General features: G+C 35.8%; 1 long non-coding RNA gene and 1 pseudogene across 2 annotated transcripts; one reads left to right on the forward strand and one right to left on the reverse strand.

Moving 5' to 3' along the window:
• Positions 1 to 8,051: 8,051 nt before the first annotated feature.
• LOC107782723 (caffeic acid 3-O-methyltransferase-like) lies at positions 8,052 to 11,102 on the forward strand (annotated as a pseudogene). Its single transcript, XR_001647314.2, has 4 exons — positions 8,052 to 8,582; positions 9,793 to 10,103; positions 10,216 to 10,280; positions 10,614 to 11,102. The product of XR_001647314.2 is annotated as a caffeic acid 3-O-methyltransferase-like (transcript).
• Positions 11,103 to 12,606: 1,504 nt separating this feature from the next.
• LOC107782722 (uncharacterized) lies at positions 12,607 to 14,535 on the reverse strand. Its single transcript, XR_001647313.2, has 4 exons — positions 14,387 to 14,535; positions 13,981 to 14,067; positions 12,973 to 13,062; positions 12,607 to 12,882 (listed from the first exon to the last, which is right to left on the reverse strand). It is a non-coding gene; the product is annotated as an uncharacterized LOC107782722 (long non-coding RNA).
• Positions 14,536 to 18,206: the final 3,671 nt, after the last annotated feature.

The raw sequence follows: 18,206 nt of genomic DNA on the forward strand, positions 1-18,206 counted from the left end.
TTTCTTTTCCTCTTTTTTTTTTTCTTTTCTCTATTTTTTTTAAGACTATGATCGAATCCTATGGGGATTGCCTACGTATCATAACGTCGCATGAATCAGATCATTACATAGTTCAGGGATATAAATGCAAAAGGAAAGAAAAGATTTTTTTTTTTTGGGTTTTTCAATATTTCATTAATAAAAGACATCTTTTTGGATTTTCTATAACAAGGACTTAAAAGTAGTGATGATTACAAAAGAAAATCTACAGACTCGAAATAAAGCAATACACAACCTTGACAAAGACGAATAAAACTCGATAAAAAGTAAAATACAGACTCAAAAACTGAACAATCAAAAATACATAAGGGCCTCCACTGGTACTCCGGGGGCCTGCGGGACATCGACCGGTCTCCGCACGGGCCTACGGGCAATATCTTCTTGAAGGTGGTCTAGGTCAACCATCACCTGGCAAACAAATGTCATCACAGAAGCAAAAAACATAGACCTGGTCATGTTTTCACATTCATGGCATTTCATTATAACATAATCAGCTATCTCTTTAATCCTCATTCTGATGACACCCTTTTCTTGAAGTAAACGTCCAATCTACTGGGCCCGAGCCTCCAACACTTGTGCATCTGTGTTGTTTTGGTCTTGTAACTGCTGCATGCTTTCTTGTAATTGATAAATCAATGCGTAGCAATGCTCTCTTTTTGCCTTGAAATCCTGTCTTTACTTGACCATTTGATTCTCAAGGGCAACAAACCTTTTGTGTAAAATAGCTACTTCTTTGTCATATTTCTGCTTCAACTGGTGGGCTAATCTGGCTTGTTCTTCCGCACCTTTGGCCAACTTTGCTTGAGCATTTAACAAGTCTCTTTCGGCCTTTGTCAAGTCAACCGCATAGTCATGCACTTTCATCCTTAGGTTGCCGATGAGTTTTTCATCTCTTTCGCTCCTTACAGGCGTTTCGGCTGCTATCCGCATGTAAGGCGTCTCGGGTCAATTTTCTCTTTTCATCTTCGGTTACCTGTTCCTGTAAGTCATTCTCAAATGCGAGGTTCTTCAACTTTTCCTCTAAGGCATGGATGGTGGCTTGATATTTCTTTTCCTTTCCTCCCCATGCCAAACGCTCTCGGACTTTGTCATCAAAAGCCTGAATATGAGGCCTTTTGGCGGGCCTTTCAGGCTCGGGCTCTGGTTCGTCAATAATACAGTTTCTTCTTTCGAACCATGTGGCATAACTTGGATCTACTTCTCCTCTTGCGAGATCGGGCACTTGGGTGTCCTCTTTTAAGTATCGACAACCATTCCAGATTTGTTGGATTAAAGCCTCAGGAAGTAGGGCTTCGGGGTGTAGCTCAATAACTTGGACACTCAAATCTTCATCCTGAGGCACCACTTGATATCTTCCCAATTGTCTTATAACCCTTTGCGGTGCATATGGTTGGATACTTCTCAAGCCCATCAATAGCAAATAGTTCTTTGTGGTTGCCATGTGTATGACTTCCCTCACTGGGAGCCATCCTAAAGTCCACTCAATCCGATTCGCCTTTAAAGTTCTCAAGTGGGCGATCCAAGCATCAACCCCTTCTGGAGAGTTGTAATCTTTTACCCTCTCCTCATAACTCTCAATGAAGTTGCTCTTGCTTGGTCCGTAGCTTATAAATTTCGAATAATGGCGAAGATGTTCAATTAACCACATTTGTAGAAGGATATTGCAACCTTCAAAGAACGTCGCCCCAGACTTGCACTATGTTAATGCCTGATAGATATCCGACAATATAAGTGGAGCAAGTGTGTGATCTTCTTTGGCAGTTAGGACTTGTGCAATTCTAGCCATACGGATATCAATCGTCCCTTTTTCATTCGCGACCATGATGCCTAGGAATGCCACTATGAAAGCAAAGCGACGATGAATTTTCCAAGTATCTTTGCTTTGCTTGTTGTTCAACCCCTTTTCATGCGTTTCAAACCCATTTGGATGTCCATACCTGGAGTACAGGAAGTAGAAAGAGCAATATCTATCGTTTACATTGTTCTTCCTTATTTGTTTACTGATGTTCAAAATATCGAAGAATCGGCGCACAGAGGGAGGCCTTGGGAATATAAGTTGTTGTTTTCTCAAATCCCGGCCGAAACCAATATATCCTGCTATTTACTCGAGGGTGGGAGTGAGCTCAAAGTCCGAGAAGCGAAAAAAATTATGAACGGGATCCCAGAAGGGCACTAAAGCCTTGATCAGATCATTCCGAGGCTTGACCTTCATAATATTCGTGAGAGCACCCAAATGTTCTACTACCCAGTCTTCACCATCTTTACCCAAGCCATACCATCACATTTGAAGCTGCAGTGGAGCCTGCTCTACAATATTTAATGGCGGATTCTGGACAGTGTTCATTTTGTACCTGTGAATGGTCAAAGTTAGGGTTGACTCTAGTTCGGAAGACAGACCAACAGACCTTTTTGCAAAAACAAATTTTTTTTTTCAAGGAAAATCATGTGCAGGTGACTGTTTGTGCAGCGTTGGCCAAAATGGTTATCTTTGCAATAATAGCCCCTTCCCACTTTCAAATAAAGTTTTGAGGCCGAGGTAAGGAACTTTATGGAAAAAGTGATGCCTTATTGACAGACATGTCCGTTCTTGGCGAGACTAGACCTTCGACAATTTAAAAGTATTCTAAGGCTATTTCGGCAAAACGGCGCAAGACTTAACCGAAATTGGGTCGATTTTATTTTTGACCAATAGGCATACTTTATTTATTTGGTTGGAAAAATTGGGGTCGGTACTGATGAGTTTTGCCTACGTATCTCACATCCGGTGAGAATCAGACCTGCGTAGTTCGGTCAGTTTTAAAATGCATTTTCTCTCTTTTTTTCAAAAATTTTGGAAGAGTTTCGAGGCATTTTCAAATACCGGGGTTTTCAGAACCGGGTGAATTTTTTATCCTATCCCACTCTTGGTTTTTCTTTTATTTTCTTAACCGGTCAACAAATAAGCCGAAATAAATGCACACATAGTAGGTAAGATGTATCAAGATGGCCTTTATTTCGGGTACACCTGTCCTAGACGGACCCAACCCCTGTGTTGAGTCCCCTAAGTCAAATGCACATGATGCAAGCAAACGTTCCTACTAGGGATCCGCCATAAGGCTATGTTATTCTAAGTTTAAACCTGGGGGTGTGTTCTAGACATAGCTTACCCAAGCGGACAACTTGAGCCGATGTGGGAGTGACGTACCGGGAGCACGGAAGTCTACCCGGCCTAGTGGCTGATCCATCCTCGTCTTATTTGGCATGACCTCTAACAGAAAAGCAGGCCACGCATACGTGTGCACCATATTTTTAGAAGACTCAGAAGAGAGGCGTAAGAAGGCAATTTAATACAGTTCAAATAATATTAAAGCGGTAAATGAGCGGCAATTGGCACATTAGGCCCACAAATACAAAAATAACCATCGATAAAGCCAAGTAAAAATCACAACAACAAGCTCAAATTCTTGAACCCTGAACCAGAGATTCTGGGTTCGGTCCCCAGCAGAGTCGCTAGAGTTGTCACACCTCTTTTTTTCCGAATGGATAGGGAAATTTTTCCAATTAAAGTGACATTAATTGAAATAGAATTATTTGTTTAATCAGAGTCGCCACTTGGGATAATTTATGGTATCCCAAGTCACCGGTTTATTTTAAATCTCAAATCGAGGAACTTTGACTCTGTTCAAAGTCTACGAAACCAGAAGACCGGGTAAGGAATTCTGTTAACCTGGGAGAGGGTGTTAGGCACTCTCGGATTCCGTAATTTTAGCACGGTCGCTTTAATCATACATGGCTTAATTAAGTTATTTAATTGCATGTTTTAGAACCTATGTGCATTTTACCTTTTACCACTTTTAGATATGGCGCTTATGGATTTATCTTTGAAACGGATCACCTGTGTGTGAATCATGTCACGCGTACGTGTACACAATTAGTTCCGCTTTATTAATATTAAGATCGTTGGCCAAAGTCGCGCGAACGCATACTTTGATTTATTTTGGAAAATCATAATCATATCACGCGAACGTGTACATAATTACGAAAGTCAATTACACGCGCGCCTAAAGCATGTATACAATTATTTATTTATTTTTGAAATCGTAATCATGTCACGCGAACGTGTACATAGTCATGATTATTTAATTAATTAAAAGCGTGTCTAAAAGCATACTATTCGAGAATTGCCTAATTTCTGGAACGCAAGGTTATATGTGTGAGGTCTAGGTGTTATAGATTTTAGGTATGTGAAGGCTCAATGCTATCAAATAGTCAGGTATCGAAATATTAAAACTTATTTGAATCCAAATACTCATATGATTCGCTTTACTAACTTCAATATCTTGATTTTAAACTAAACAAAATGATTAATATTTTGGGAACCAGAAATAGTTCACATACTGGCCAAAGTCATGGGCTTGCAATAAAGCCCAAGACGTCTTTAACCTCTAAAAGAAAGCCTTCATTCTGCAGAAATGGTAGCTAAAATTCCCAATGTCTCTATGACTTAAACTTAACCCTGTTCCTTCGCGAGGCCACCCTTTTAGGCCTGACAGCTTTGAGGGAACGAAATGAACAATGGCTCAAGCTCAACTAGGTCGTGTAACATTTTATACATCAATCACAAAGGAATGAAAAGCCAAACACATAAACCTCAAAGCCTCAAAATATGTTATACGGATTCAGAGCTACAAGTAGAAAGAAACGAACTAGATCTACTAATAATACATGTTTTAATTTCAATTTTTTTTATTGAATTTGACTAGAGACAGATAATTATTTACATAATTCTTGCTCCGAAATCTAAATAACTAATTTGCATGTGATTTGTAAACTCCAAACTGTGTTATCCATGGCTTTTCTTTTGATTTAGGACAACAGGCATAATGTCACCATACTTCATAATTTTGAGCTGATTTTTCTTGGCCTGCTCGGATGCAGATCTGACCAACTGGTGGTCAGACTTATAACTTGCTTTGCTCCTATATTGCCTCAAATGTGAAGCTACATTCTCATCTACTAATCATCAACTATTTATACCAAACAAATGACATTAACTAACATGCTCAGAATCAGTTAACTAACACTATATATTGACATATAAAAAATCATTGAGAAACTTCGGCAGCATAAGTGTATCTTGAACAGTAGATGAACAAATATTATAGATGTAAATCAATAGAGATAACTCTTTAGACTATTTAGTGGCTAAAAATAAGCTAAGTCCACAAAGTCATGAACAAATACAACACCAAACAACATTTATTCATTAACTCAAAGAAAAGAGATGAATGTATGGATATTTACATACCTAGAAAGCAGAAACAACAGATAAATGACCAAATAACGGTCAGAAAGTCAGAGAAGAGAATTTAGCTTCATAGTAACAGCAGATAGCAGTAGAAAACAGCCCACATTAGTTGTAATTCTTCAACCCAGAAATCCAGCAATAGACCCAAGACCAATGAGACTCTGGTGCAAAACCATTGTAGAATGAAAAAGAGAGTTTTGATGTTTTCCTAGAATTGAAATGTATAAAAAAAAAAAAACCTCTCTGTTTTTAATGAGTGGATGGGAGTAAAATAGAAAATGAAGAGTGAATTTTGTGGGTAACCCCCGTCCTTTCTTTTTCCTTTATTTTTTTTAAAATGTGTGAGTGAGGTCCTTTATATAAAGTGAAAAATCTATCATGTGCTCCTAAAGATAAGGGAATAATTCTCAGAATGCCATCCCTAAATTTCAGGGAAAAGAGCATCTTTTATAACTGAATTGGACAGCTGTCCCTCTTCAGATATTTTCTTTTGACAGCTGTCCCCCTTTCTGTTTTTTTAGTATCTTTTAATTCTGAAACTATCCCTAGTTCTTTTATTTTATTGCACTTGAGTCCCTTATAGAAACTTCTTGCCCAAACACCTAAGATTCTCTGATTTTAGTATACCTTTTGGTCCCTCATTTCTTGCAAATTACTAACTGTTATGCGACCTAACACAGAATTAAATAAATTTAAATCCTGCCTAATCTAAACATGCTAAACATATGAAGAGATATGCTAATAGTCCATTACTGATGCATTATTAAGCAGTCATTTCAAATGATAATTTTAGCAAAATCAGCTAAGTATAAATGAAACTAAACTAAAATATGCTATAATTACCCTAAAACTAAGCTATATCATGTGAAACAACCAAAACGCCAGTCTGTGAGTAAATCATACACTTAAACCAAATGACCACGAAAGAACGGGAGGAAGTATTACCCGTTAATGACATCACTGCTGGCTTCAAGAAATCCGAGCAGGGGTCGATATCGTCACACGAGCACTGGTTCATGCTCGAAAGACAGAAACAATGGCTTCCTGTAACGATAACGACCATAGCTTGGCTGAAGAGTCGAATACCAAACGATACCTCAAAGCTATGGGGGCTACTACCCTGAGCCATTAAGGTTTTGAACGGAGAAGAAAGGGTCTGAGACCAATCAAGCGGAGGTGACCAATCAACGGCATGAAATCACCCTTCGACTCTGAAGGTAGTCGATTGAGCCAGGTAATAACGAAAGACAAGCCCGAGTTTGGAAAGAATCAGAAAAGAAAAACAACTAAGTTTTTTTGACTTCTTAAATTTGAAATTCAGGGAGTTTGGATGATTTTTTGGGGAAACTGGTAAGGGATTTGGGATTAGGGAAGTGTGGGGATTATAGGGTGAAGATTTGGGGTTGTTTGGACGGTGACCACCGGCCGGTGGGGGTGAGGGATTTGGGGGCGGCTAGGGTCTCATTGAGTGAGAGAGATGGAGAAGTGAGAGGGGTCTGGGGGGTTTGGGGGTGGTCTCCGACAGATATGAGGGATTAGAGAGGGAGTTGTGAATCTTTGGATGAGATGGGTTGAATAGCTGGGATTGACGTTACTAAACGACGCCGTTTTGGGTTAAGTGAGGGATGGAACGGACTGGGCTTGGGGCGAGTTGGGTTTAAAGGGAAATTGGGTCAACGCTAAGGTTTTGGCCCAATTCGGAAATAAACACAGCCTTTCACATTTTCTTTTCCTTGAATTTTTTAAATCCTAATAAAATTGATTAAAAACTTAAGTTAAGTTCTAAAAATAATCTAATTTTTAGAATTGAATTAATTATCTACTTCTAACATAAAAATAATTAATTAACTTAAGACTAATGAAAGAAAATTACTAATTTACAACTGAAAACTAAAAATGTAAAAATATCCAATATTTTTGATTTTTTTATTTAATAAGGCAATTAACTTATGTAATTAAATCCTAAATGTAATTAAGACCTAAAATGATATGCATGAAATATTTTAGACATTTTTGGTATTTTTTTCTTATGATTTTAAAATGTTAAATATGCAACTAAATGCAAGCAATAATTAACAAGAAATTCCTAAAACTTCTATAAAAATTAGAATAATTAGAAAAATCTATTTTGAATTTGTAGGAGTATTTTTCGTCGGGTAAAAATCACGTGCTCATAGTTGGGATACTATTTTTCCGGATGACATTTTTTAGCTTCTCTTGGTAAAATTGTAAAACCTCTCATGTTGTCCATATAACATATTCCATAAGATAAAGAACGTGGAAGTCAAATTTACTTTGTATCTAAATATATAGTCTCCCTTTCCGGCCTTCATCCCCATCATTGGTCCATTTGTCTAAAAGACAATGACAAAAAAAAAAAAAAAAAGAAGAGAGAAAGTAGTTTCACATTATTTTAAAAAGTTAATCTAAATAGTCTTTGAACACTTTTAAAAGTATGCATTTGCATTCTTTTAAAGAAAAATGGAAACTTCAATAATACAGTATTTAATCTAACTCTAGATCTAAATAAAACAGCAGAATATGGACACAAGGATAAGTTATTGCGGTAGGAGTGCTCAAATCAACTCTACGTCAGATTGCTATCACAATTCACAAAACAATAGTAGTACTAGTACGTTTTAGGTGTGGGGTCAATTTGTAGGCCACAGCCCCACCAAATTTTCGGTTGGTGAACCAAAAATGACCATATAAAATACCAGACTCACAACTCCTCATTACACCATCGAAAACCCCTCTGTTTCTTCAACTCACCTTAATTTGCCCAATTGAGTCATTGTAAAATCTGAAACAGAACCAAGAGAGAAGAGAAAAAAAATATGGGTTCAACAAGCCAGAGCCAGAGTAAGAGTCTAACTCACACAGAAGACGAAGCGTTCTTATTTGCCATGCAATTGGCTAGTGCTTCTGTACTTCCTATGGTCCTAAAATCAGCGTTAGAACTTGACCTTCTTGAACTCATGGCTAAAGCTGGTCCAGGTGCAGCCATTTCTCCTTCTGAATTAGCTGCTCAGCTCTCAACCCAGAACCCAGAAGCACCCGTTATGCTTGATCGGATGCTTAGGCTACTTGCTACTTACTCTGTTCTCAATTGTACTCTTAGAACACTGTCTGATGGCAGTGTTGAGAGGCTTTATAGTCTGGCTCCGGTTTGTAAGTTCTTGACTAAGAATGCTGATGGTGTTTCTGTTGCCCCACTTTTGCTTATGAATCAAGATAAAGTTCTTATGGAGAGCTGGTAAGTCCCCTTAATTCTTTTTCAATAGTATATAATACATGTAGGTGATTAATAGCTTTTTCAATAGTATATAATACATGCAGGTGATTAATAGCTTCTCGCTTCAAGCTGTAAAAATAACCGTTAATACTTGCATTAGAATAAATTATCTACATCATCATGGTGTTGCGATTCTTCCCTGGACGTGAATACGAAATGCTTTGTACACTGTCCTTTAATTTCTTCTGGTTTCTATCTTGTTTCTGTCTCACTGAATTCAAAACAATCTTATATATGCCTATTGATTATTCCTATGAAATTCTTGTTTATAATTGCTCAATTTCTTTATTTATGTTGTTACAATTTTATTAAAAATCATAGGTCATTTCTCTTTCTTATGTTTTTCCTATGGCTATTAACAATAACATATTTTCAAGGCATCTTCAAAAAAGAAAAATATGAGACATAGTAATAGTTAATTAAGCCCTAAGAAAAGTAGTGTGCTTTCCTTAACAGCTAAAATTTCTTTTGTTTAGTGTTGGTTGAATTTGAATATTGATGATTTTAATTGAGTTGGTTTTGTGTCTGTCATTGTTGACTGCTGCCCCGTATTGGAACTTGGTGTGTAATTCAACAGATTGAATCTACTAGTTGAAAAAACGACAGACAATTGATTAAAATTATGTTAGTATAAAGTTTCCTCAATGTATGCGAGGAAAATGGAAAGGAGGTGCAGGCTCCTGTTGACAAGTTTCATATTCGGTTACACTTGTGATAAGGTGGGCCACCGAAGTTTGAAAAATGAATAATTGGAAGCAGGAATTTCCTTTTTTCCATCATTATCTGTTGAAAAAAATAATTCTTTTCCTAGATGTTTTTGAAGTAATGGAAACAACGATTGAGCACCACAAATACACTATAAATAGTAAAGCTGCAGTGTTAAATTAACAAACATCAAATTACAACCTACGTAGGGGACTTGTAATTCCTCATGTTGATATATAGTTCACAAGTTCATTGTTCAAATTATCTCTTTAATTTGTAATGAAAAAATCACTTTAACTATGTATATAACATTCAGAACGTGTAATTCAAGACTTGTGATTCCTCGTGTCCACATATAATACACTACGTAGGTTGAATGGTTAACAAAAGTATTATAATTTGCTCTGAATTCTTTTATGTTTTCGTTTCCACCTAATTTGCTTGATTCCCATGTTTGTTATTGCAGGTACCACTTAAAAGATGCAGTACTAGATGGTGGAATCCCATTCAACAAGGCCTATGGAATGACAGCATTTGAGTACCATGGCACAGATCCAAGATTCAACAAAGTTTTCAACCGTGGAATGTCTGATCACTCCACTATGTCAATGAAAAAGATTCTTGAGGACTACAAAGGATTTGAAGGCCTAAATTCCATTGTTGATGTTGGTGGTGGAACTGGCGCTACTGTTAACATGATTGTCTCCAAACATCCCTCTATTAAGGGTATTAACTTTGATTTACCACATGTTATTGGAGATGCTCCAGCTTACCCTGGTAATTAAGCTAAAATCCTTCTCCCCCTTCAGCTACATTTGATAATTAATGGCATTAATGTTCTTGTTCTAGTTTGTATTGCTCATCAATCACTTTCGTAACTTGTAATTAGGTGTCGAGCACGTTGGTGGCGACATGTTTGCCAGTGTGCCAAAAGCAGATGCCATTTTCATGAAGGTAATGCCTAGCTACCCCACCCTCACACCAAGAAATATTGCATTGCCTATCTTTCCTAATCAAAAGATAGGAGAGCACCTATTCTCCCGGAGTTACATTGTAAAAAAATTTCATACTATTAGTATATTTACACGTAATTTACCTTAATTTTCACGTTATTAATTAGTACCACCACCTATTATGAATTGTCACCTGTGGTTATCTTTGCATTATTTGTAATACGTAGACCCCCCGGATTATACTGTCAGTATATAGAAGTTAAACTCGTTTATTTTCTTGCTTTTATTTAAATCGAAGTTGTAAATCAGAGGATAACGTAACATATTCGTGCAGTGGATTTGTCATGATTGGAGCGACGAGCATTGCCTAAAATTCTTGAAGAATTGCTATGAAGCACTACCTGCAAATGGGAAGGTGATAATAGCGGAGTGCATACTTCCAGAGGCCCCAGATACATCACTTGCAACTAAGAATACAGTACATGTTGATATTGTGATGTTAGCACATAACCCAGGAGGCAAAGAAAGGACTGAGAAGGAATTTGAGGCTTTGGCTAAGGGCGCTGGTTTTACTGGATTCCGCAAGGCTTGTTGCGCTTACAACACTTGGGTCATGGAATTCAACAAATAATTAATCGATTCCTTTGGAGGATTAAGCAATATACTGTTCATTTTGCATTTTGAAATTCTACTTTTCACAGAGTGGCTTTACTGCGAAATAAAAGAAATATATAGCTTTTACCTTGAAAAGATCAATGTTCAAAGGGAAAAAAAAAAGGAAGATGAAATAATTGCTCTCAGAAAAGCAGTGTGTTAGGAAAAAGCTTTTTAGCTGGATTTTGAATTTTATTGTATGTATTTCTGTAATACACATGTATTGAAGGAATACTAGTTTTCGACCAATCATATTTCTTTGAGACTCAAAGACTTGTTTTACATGCATTTTAGTAGAGTCTTGTAAAAGACTAAATTTAAGATTGATGTGCGATTATACAAAATTCAAATGATGAATAACAAACGTAGCAGATAAAATGAAAGAAAATCATCTTGGATGATCTGATCATGTCCTATGAAAATATTCAAACACTAATCCATAGGTTTAGCAATATGATAATAGTAGGCTTGGTTATGAATATTCACAAAGAAATAAATGCCGGACTCTTTCTTTCACCGGTAATCCCTAAGAAGTTTCAACATACTGTATTTTTCTATTTCGTTTGAGGATGTACTAATTTAATTGCAATTTAGACTTTGTTATTGTTACACCTACAATAGGTCTCCTATTTGCCAAGAGTTATCATAATCTGGTTGGAGACTTGTGTTGGGTTTTATTTTTTGAGTAAAGGTGTGAACAGGAAAATGGAGGAAAAAGAAATAGAGAAAATGAAGATTTGAATTGATTATCCTTGCAAAGGAACTTTGTCCCTCATTGAATAGGAAATAAAAACCTTGTGCATGCTTATATATATATATATATATATATATATATATATATATATATATATATATATATATATATATATATATATATTAGGGGTATACATGGACCGGATTTGTTCGTTTTTAATCAAAACCAAATCAAATCAACTATATCGGGTTTTTAAATCTATAGATCAAACCAAACCAACAAAAGTCGGATTTTTCAATCTCGATTTTCCTCGGGTTTCTCGGGGTTTTTGGATTTTTCGAGTTTTTTCCGATAAACTTATACTCCAAAATATTTCTTTAGTACCTTTCTTTTGAGCCTTTGCTCACACCAATGGTTTAAGTTGTAAGGAATGACTAAATATCTAATGCACTTCTATATTTTCTTAAAGATGATGGAAGTATTTATGCATAACTTTAAGGCGTAAGAATTTAGCAAATGGTTCAAAGGAATGAGTAAATCTCTTGGTACTTCAATCTTTTCTTGAATTTGCTGGAAGTAATCGTTCACATATGCTTGTAAGCAGCATCATTTTACACATTCAATTTTGCATGTTTTGAAGGATTATCCTATTCTATTGTTGGGCTTAGGCTTTCTTGAAAAATTTCATCGGAGATAGAAGAATACAATGATAATTGGTATCAAAGATTAAAGGAAGGTTATGGCAAGGAAATGATTTCAGGTAAAGTTTATCATTGTCCATTCTATACCGGAAGAAAACGAAGCAAGCCTACAACATTAAAGATCTTGTGCAATATTCTTCAGGAGATAATATGTGAATGTGATCATCCATTTTGTGTTACAATCTCAATGCTAAAAAGGATTCAAGAGTCATAGAATTATAACCAAGAGTCATAGAATTATAGCCAAGAGTTATAGAATTACCTGAAATATTTGTAAATAGTTACAACCAAGAGTCATAGACTGCAAAAAAGATAAACTGCAAATTATATTGCACTCTACATATGAATTATCACCAACATTTCAAGAGTAGACACTATAGTCAAGATTATAGAAAATAAACCAAAAGAGAATATATTAAACTCTAAGAAGTTGGGCATCTTAATCCAGAGGAGCATGTTCCAGAATGTTAGTAAAGGCATAATGACCCAAATTCCAATCTTTGGGAGATTCATTGCAGTTCCATCCTTTTCCTTGGGATAATCTTTTGTAATACCTGAAATATTTGTATATAATCAAATACTTCAGGCTCAACAGAAATGTTATAGACAAAAGTAAAGAAACTAATAGAACCTCTTTTAATTACCTTTAAGTAGTCATGATTCCAAAAATAGTCCAGGAGAAAATTATAGTTAACTATCCATCTAATCAATCCTCAAAGGTGAGTCTAGATATTCTGAAATAAAAGAAACAATTAACATATTTAATATTAAGTAATACACAAAAATAACGATATTCATTACGAATCGAAGATAATGCGTAATGGCAGTATTACCCCTTTTCAATCATCAATACACACCTTCAAATGCTTAATGGTAGCATCATTAGCACTTGCATTATCTAAGTTCACTATAAATAAATTCTCAATGCCCCAATCAAATAAGCATGCTTCAATTCCCTTCGCAATAGTCTCACCTTTGTGATCTAGTGTTGGAAAAAAGTTTAGAATTTTCTTTTGTATATTCCATTGATCATCAATTCAATGTGCAATGACAACCATATAAGTCAAGTTTTGGAGTGATGTCCATGTGTTACTAGTGAGGCATACACGTTGGTTCTTGATAAGATTTTTAAGTTTTTTTTCCCTGATAAAACCTCAAACAATGTCTAGCAACAGTTACATGAGAATGTAATTGAAAATTAGGCAAGGCCTTGGCCATTAATCTCTTAAATCCTTCTCCTTCAACTACTCTAAATGGTTGCTCGTCAATAATTATAAATTCGGCAATGGCCCTTCTAATATCATCCACATTATACACTACCCTTTCAGTAGAACCCGAGTCACCTCCTAGCAATCCTTCTTTAATAGGCTTTAATAATGATTGCCTCTTATCGGCGAATTTAAAAGGGGATTTATGACATATCACATTTAAATGATTCCACAACGAAATAGTCCCATTCTTGCTAGCGGCAACAAAGGTTTTAGGACAATAATTGCATTTTGCCATACATTTACCTCATTTACCAATAAATTTGGTGAAATGATCCCAAATCTCAGACGTCTCTCTACCAATCTTTCTAGATTCAGAAGGTTCTCGGGGAGTTGTTCTTTTTTATTTTTTAGGAGGAGTACGTCGATGAGGAGTGTCTTTACCTTGTTGTTGAGACACCACTGGCATAGTCGAAGGATTGTTGACAATCACCTCCATATCCTTTCCAGAATCCATCCGAAAAGAGAGTTCTGCACATAATTTGAACTAAAATGTTAAATCACAACTTCGTTTTAGCTAAAGGTATTAAATTTTAAAATTTAATTAATTCGAGATTTGTCAAAATTGACCCAATAAAAGTTTATGAGCCAACAGTAGAAGAAGCAGTGAAAACTGAATAATTTTGTCAAAGGTCAAGTTACAAAGCAAAAGTCTGTAATAAACAATAAAAGAAATAGAGGAACACAAACTAATTTATTTGCAATGCAATACAGAAGTTCTAGTTTTCTTTCTTTCCCACTTTCTTTCTTTATAAGGTTGAAAAATAGATTAAAACGTCACCGATAATACCTGAAATCAAGATGATGAACTTGTCTTAAATGGAGGCTGACAATGACGACTTGAACAAAGCTTGAACTTAACCTGAACAGAGGTTGTCGATGACGACTTGAACAAACCTTGAATTTGAAGGCTGGTTACTTTCATGAAATGAACGCACAACAAATGACATTAGGGATTTAGTCGTACAATTTATGACATTGGGGATTTAGGGTGTAATTTTCTTTGGGATTGGACTTATTTTGTTATTCTACAGGAGTGGGCTGCAATTAACTCTAGCCTATTATTAAATTATTAATATTAATAAACAAAGATCAAGAAAAATTTAAATAAATATTTAAAAATTATATTATATTAATATTTTAACTATAAAACTTATTGGAGCATCCAAAAATTATAAGCCAAAACTTGAAATAATACGTTAAAAGATAAAACTATGAAAAAGGTTAAGAAATATTTATAAACTACACTACCATAAATATTTTTATGTATTAAATATATTTAAAACTTCTATACATATAATATCGGGTTGGTTTGATTTCGGTTTGACTTTTTTTAGTTAAAACCAAACCAAACCAAATATCGTCGGGTTTTTTTTCCAACACCAAACCAATCAAACCAAACCATAGTCGGATTTTTTTTCTCGATTTGACTCGGATTATCGGGTTGGTGCAGTTTGTCGGTTTTATTTGTACACCCCTAATGATAAGTTATGTGTCTTACTATGTTTTGATGATTTAACAAACTTATTGTTGAGAATCAGATGGAGAACCTGCTCTACATCCTCTGAGTGCTCAAGATCAACAAGTCTCAAGTTTGGGACATGTTCCAACATTCAAAGTCCAAGAAACCACAGAGAGAACAGATCGACATCAGTTCCCTTACTAACAGTACCAGTCAACTCCCCACACTTGTAACGTGACTGCAACTGTTCATCTACGCACACGCAACAGTGCAAATAGTGGAGCAGTCACTTTATGGGGAATGCCTTTGTACCAAACATGCTTGCATCATTCAAGTGATGTCACTTATGTAATATTAACAAGAAGCAAAGGCAAAACATAACACTCGCACATTCCAGAAATCATCAAGCTCTCTCTCAAGTGTATTGCCAACCTGCTAATGACATTCGAGGCGTCAAGAACAAAGAGCAATATAACAAAAGACCAGTTTCCTGCATTGAGTCATCATATGTCCTTAGTTGTGTAGCACCTTTGTCAAAGTGATTTACTTGTAATTCCTACTTAGCTTAGTTAGAAGCATTGTGTAGGAAACCTTTGTAAAATGATAAACTATGTGTTTGTGTCTTGGCTAGAGTTAGTCGAGTTGTAAGCTTTGTAATAGAGTTATTACAAAGGGGCTTGTAATAGAGTTATTACAAGTTAGTGATGAATTAAGAGGTTAATTCCTAGGTTACAATAGTTTGTAATCTAAAGTTTGCTCAGTAGCGAAGTTGAAATCTTACAAGGGTAGGTCGTGGCTTTTAATCTCGTGAGCTGGGAGTTTTTCACGTAAAACTCTATTGTGTTATTTACTTACAGTTGTGTGTGTGTTTTGTGGGAACTAATAGAGAACCTGGTTCTCTATATAAGTTTGGTGGACCCTTAGTTTCTATCAATATAGAAGTATTTCTTCTAGCTTTTAAAGAGTTGAGAAGAAAGCAAGTATCGCGCCACCGTCGTTGTTTAGCTTCGAATTTGATTGATCGATAAATTTTTTGGACCAAATTTTCGTTATTTATTTTTCTTTTTCCAATATTATTCGTGAGTAATTATTAGTAAAATTCGCGGTTAAATCAATAATTTCCCAATAATAATTTGTGTATTGAAATTTGTGGATTTTCCAAACGGTCCCTAACATAAATTTGAATATTTTTGAGGAATTAATCTAATAACCTTGGACAATAATGAAGGGATTCAATTCTTAAAGAAACACAATAATTTGTTGGGCTCGGAATATTTTAATTGTCCTACTTTTGTTTGTGTTTTATTTTTGCAGAATTCATTTTCAAACTAACTTATACGTTAGCGTCAGAGCAAGTGTGAAATTTAGAAAATCTAGCTTCATAAGACTTTTAATTTGACGTAAGACAAGTTAGTGCTGGTACCTAAGTAGAGTGAAGTGGTTATAGAAGATACATTAGTCAAGCCCAGGATTGAAAAAGTAGTTGATAGTTTTAGGTAGTTTTTTGCTTGATTTGGTGCCGACCAAGGTCTAACTTGTGCACGATGATGGTGACTGCCCTCTCTGTAAAGAATAAGAGGAAACTATTATACATTTTGCTTGTGAAAATTTCCAAGTAGGCCAAACTATGAAGCAAATGGACAGCTAAATTCATCCTTAAGCCTAATGGGCTCGTATCACTACTAGAAAAACACAAATTGAACTCGTCGCTAATTCGTGCTAAATAGCTCCTGGGGCTAATGATAATCCCTGTCTAAATAGGATTAACAAGGGGATTTTATTTAGCTACGAAATTTATCCGTGCTAATTCTTGTTTACGTAAACGTAACTGAATTTAATTGATAATTAAAGATCTTAAGTAGCAAGAGATAAATGTACTGAAATAGTTTAGATTGTGTAATGTGTTAATATACAAGTCTTTATTCTATTTCTTGTGACGGGACTACTCTTGGGCTGACAGACCACCATCCTAAACGTGTTCCTTAAAATTTCTATAGTATTTCTACATGTCCTAAATCATGTAGGATTAACCGTTGGCATGTTCAGCGGTTTCTTATCATCATGATTTACAAGAAATAGTTATAAACTGATCTTTGTAGCTTTAAAATCTCAGTTTGACCTTATCAAATACAATAACTCCTCCTTTACATGGTGATGCGGGCTCAACCCATCGTTTGAGTGTAGATCTTGGACTTAGTCCATCTTCCAATATAAATTGAGAAATTTTCAAAAATCACTATTGTCGAGTGGTCATTAACTTCTTATAGCTATCATATATATAATTACTTTCTATAACTATTATTCAGTTGTTACGCGACTATATTTGTTGTATTTTCGCTACGGCATTCATGAATACAATAGCGGAAATCGCGGTTTTGGGGTTCATAACCGGTGCTATTGAATCTGTAGTTAAGGGAATATCGCCAGTTCTTGGAATAAGAGCTACCCGCGCCGAGTGATTCTCCCCCAAAAAACTCACTCTACAATAGCCCGACGACTCTTCTCTTCACAAGTAGGCTTGGCGCAACGCTTAGTCGATTTTCAAAACTAAAAAAGATGCAAGAAGACTGACGAGGCGGTGGAGTGAAGTGATTCCCGGGTGGGAATGGCGAACGAAAGTAAATTATTCAAAAAGTCTCCTTACTAGACCTAACATCCTGTCATCGCTTTCAGATACAAGGAAGTTGGACTAATTATTAGACCAACTATCTCACGCTCTCTCTCTCTCAAACCCAGCCAAAGGAGCACATCTAGTTGAAAGACTCTCATTCTTATTTAGAATGGGAAGATCTTTTAGTTCATAAAAGTTTAAGCTTAAGAGCTTTATCCATAAGTAATGAGAGGAGACTTTTAGAAAACCCTCATGCTTGCTCTAGAGACAGAGATCTTACTGCTACCTCCGAGTCTGACAATCTAGTCTTCTAGGCTTTTCGCTTTTAGAATCCTCTTTCTCTCTGATCCTTCGTGCGTTCTTTATCCTATTCCAATTCGATTTAGCTTTCTTTTAGTTGATATATCTTTATTTTGAAGAAAGGTGGATCTATAGGGGAAATGATCTCAATTCACACCTCCAATCCCTTCTTATTAGCTCTCTGATTCTCAGGATAATATTGAAATGTGGATCCTCAGGCCCAACCATTGTGCAGCT

Source organism: Nicotiana tabacum, chromosome 4 (assembly GCF_000715075.1).
Source record: "Nicotiana tabacum cultivar K326 chromosome 4, ASM71507v2, whole genome shotgun sequence".
NCBI classification, from domain to species: domain Eukaryota; kingdom Viridiplantae; phylum Streptophyta; class Magnoliopsida; order Solanales; family Solanaceae; genus Nicotiana; species Nicotiana tabacum.